A 3,914-nucleotide genomic window follows, 5' to 3' on the forward strand; every position below is an offset into this window, starting at 1 on the left:
TTTGTGTTTTACCTGAAGGCATATAGCGGAGAGGTTAAGAGTAATTTCCTTAGAGTCAGAAAACCTAGATGTAAATTCTGTCTCTTCCACTTATGAGATTTGTAATCCAGGCATCTGTTATTTTATCTGTCAGAGCATTGTTGTCTTGTCAACTACATAAAGATGTTAACATTTAATTTCCAAAGTTTTTCTGAGAAAAAATGATATATCTACAGAGGATCTAACACATAGGTCCAAGTACTGGAAGATATTACATCCCTTCACTATGAAAAAATTAAAAAAAATAAAGCTTGGAATTCTTGAAGTGGAATATAGGTTAAACAAAAACTTTACCTTTTTACACCAGTCTGAACAGCTACACATGAATCAGTCACTAGCTTAAATTTGGAAAATTGTTAGTTGGGGTTTCAGGGCCTAGAGGAGCAAATCAGACTGGCTTTTGTCTCAAACATGATTTTTATTTATACCACTGGATAGGTATCCAAGGTACAATATGACCTCTGAAAAGCAGTGAACAATATAAAACATAAAGCTATGAATAAATTTACAACTGCTTTGAACACTGCTACTGGATTCACCAGGTCACAAAAGTCCTGATAGTCATGAATTCAGGTAAAAATATGACTATACATAAAAACAAATCTATCCAAACAAATAAGCAAAAAGAAAACAGGTGACAAAGTGCTGGAAAAGTTTTGAGGATGAATAAAATAAACAAGAATTTCCCTTTGAAACTCATGGCTACCTTTCAGATAACTGTTTTTCAGCTGCTTGTATCCTGGACTATCCCTAAAAAACTTTTACTCCGACTATATAATATCTAATATTTGTCCCAATTTATACTATTTTTGGAGGTAAGAAATCTGAAGGTTATGAAGGGTAAATGGCCAGGCTACAGCTATGATGAAATGAAGAGGTAAGCCCAGATTTTCTATTTTTACATCCAACACTCTTGCCATTGCATGGCGGTACAACAAATTAGTTCACTCAATTTTAGCATTGCACTTTTAAAATTGAGGAAAAAAATCTCAAAGCAGGAATTTGGTTAAATTGTTTCAGCTGGGACTTCAATAAATTAGTCAATTATCTCATGAATACCCAGCCTTAGAATTTTCTGTTGGGCATTTTCCCCCTGTTATGTTCCCACTATGATTAGTCCTGTCAGCTTCTGTTGTTCTAGATATTACTGCTTACATATGTTTGTAGAAAGATAGCATGCAGTTAACAGAATAAATGAGATATGTAATTATTTGTATTATATTTCCATTGTCTGTGTGTGTGTGTTTGTGTATATATATATACATATATAAAGGAATGTAACTTAGGCTCAGGCAAGTTTCAACTCAAAATGATAATATTGAAATATTTGAAGACATTTATTTTTCTATTATTTTTCTTCTCAACCACAGGCTTCTGTTTACTGGAGTCATTAATGGAAGAGTATGAATCAGAAAATGGTATGGATCTGAAGAATAGAGGATATTGCCTGGAAGACCAAACTCCATCATAAAGGAATTCCTGCTACAATGTTGTGTCAAATTAATACTCAAATCACTTCATTCACACACACACACACACACACACACACACAATCTTATAATGGCATTCAGATTTATTTAATCGCCACGTGTTCACTCTCTGCAATGTCTGTCATTTAATCACCAAAGCAATATGAATAACAGTATTGTAACTGAGTTTATGATTCTGGGGCTCAGCCAAAATCCTGAACTCCAGGGAGTTCTCTTCATTGTCTTTCTCCTTATCTATCTTGTGGCTTTTCTTGGCAATTTGATCATTGTCATTGCCATAATCTATAACATCACCCTACATACCCCCATGTATGTTCTCCTTCTGTCACTGGCTATCGTAGACATCATCTGAACAACAAGCATAATACCCAAGATGCTTGGGACCATGCTAACATCAGGAAGGACCATTTCATACAGAGGCTGCATGTCCCAGCTCTTCTTCTTTATGTGGTCCCTGGGAGCTGGGATGGTTCTTTTCACGACCATGGCCTATGACCGCTGTGTGGCTATCTGTTTCCCTCTTCACTACAGCACTGTCATGAACCACCATATGTGCATGGCCTTACTCAGCATTGTCATGGCTATTGCAGTAACCAATTCCTGGCTACACACAGGTCTCATCCTGAAGCTGACCTTCTGTGGACCAAATACCATTGACCACTTCTTCTGTGAGATACCCCCACTACTGTCTTTGTCCAGCAGCCCTGTGAAAATCAATGAGGTGATGGTCTGTATTGCAGACATTACCCTGGCAGTGGGTGACTTCACCCTCACCTGCATCTCCTATGCTTTTATCATCACTACCATTCTCCGCATCAGCACAGCAGCAGGCAAGAGAAAGGCCTTTTCGACATGCTCATCCCACCTCATAGTGGTGTCCCTTTACTATTGCCCTGTAATCTACACCTATGCCCTCCCTGCTTCCAGCTACACATTTGAAAGAGACAAGGTGGTAGCTGCACTCTATACTCTTGTGACCCCCACATTGAACCCCGTTGTGTACAGTTCCCGGAACAAGGAGATGTAGACAGGGATTAAGAAAGTCTTTTCATTTCTGAAACATTAATGATTTCAAGGGGGTGCATCACTACTGTACTTTAGAATCATCTAGTAGAACATCTCAGATTTTACTGATGTTTCATAGTTATTTCCATTTGAAGTTTTCCTATTCTCTCGTAAGGGCAAGAATGTTTCACTCCACTGTAAATCACTTCCCTAGCTCCTTATTTCCAAAATGGACTTATTCTCTTATGATTTCACTACTAATTTATACTTATCATTCCACATGTTAATCAATTTTTTTATGTATACTTTAAAAACTAATTACACTAGATGAAAGTGTTTTCTCTTTTTCCTATTCTGTTCCTAACCTCCTCATCATCTCTACAGTCCCATACTTTTCATTTTTACAAAATCTGCACTGTCATACACATACAACATCACACAAATATATGACATAAGATATATCATAAAATACATCATCAAATATGATTTATATACCAATGTAATTCTAAAATATATATGCATAACTTCTAATTCTTATATATCCATGCATACAAACATTTACCTCTACAAAAAATAAATATTATTTCTAATATTCTAGAATTAACAATTTTATAAATCAAATCATGTCCACCATTTATGTAACAAGAAAATACATTCTATCTTTGTGAGACATGTTTGTGACACATGCATTACAGTTTTGCTTTAAAATCCATGTTATAATCAGGAATCCACTGTAATATATTTTATAAAATAAGAGCAAGAATTTTCTCATACTATTATTTTTGAAAAAATTAAAAAATGAGAATAATAGTATTCTCATGCTATTATTCCTGAAAAAAATGTAGTTCATGTCATTATTGCCTGCATTAGCTTTTTCAATCTATAAATACAAGAACCATATATTATTACTTTTATATAACATTTAATGCCAAATTTTAAGTAAATTAATACCTAATATAAGGAAACAGAAGAACCATTCTCAATGCCCTCCAGCTGAAGAATACCAGAAAAACGTGATTAGGTGAATGAGTTGATTTATTGCATGAAGGAGACAGCACATTGTGTGTCAGTAAGAGAGTGCTGACATGGACTTATTTGTGATTGTGTTGGGGATATGGGAAAAGATCAAAAAGGGAGTATTTTTACTAGATTGGATCATGTCAGAAAATAAGGGTAATTTTATCTGGAAGGTAGAAAGAATAACTATTGCTAAGCTGTAATTGCTAAAGTGGCAGCAATCAAATTTATTAAATGGGAAAAGGAGATATTGGAAATTTCTGAGGTTTGGACTGTGTTATTAATTTCATGTCAGCTCAGACGTGTCAACAGAGGGGCTTTTTTCTGTCTTCCTCTTTCATGAGGAACTTTTCTGATGCTGAT

At 35.2% G+C, this 3,914-nt stretch overlaps 1 pseudogene; it reads left to right on the forward strand.

Moving 5' to 3' along the window:
• Nucleotides 1-1,671: 1,671 nt before the first annotated feature.
• On the forward strand, nt 1,672-2,595 carry LOC138922884 (olfactory receptor 13G1-like; annotated as a pseudogene).
• Nucleotides 2,596-3,914: the final 1,319 nt, after the last annotated feature.

This window comes from Equus caballus, unplaced genomic scaffold (assembly GCF_041296265.1).
Source record: "Equus caballus isolate H_3958 breed thoroughbred unplaced genomic scaffold, TB-T2T haplotype1-0000016, whole genome shotgun sequence".
NCBI classification, from domain to species: Eukaryota; Metazoa; Chordata; class Mammalia; order Perissodactyla; family Equidae; genus Equus; species Equus caballus.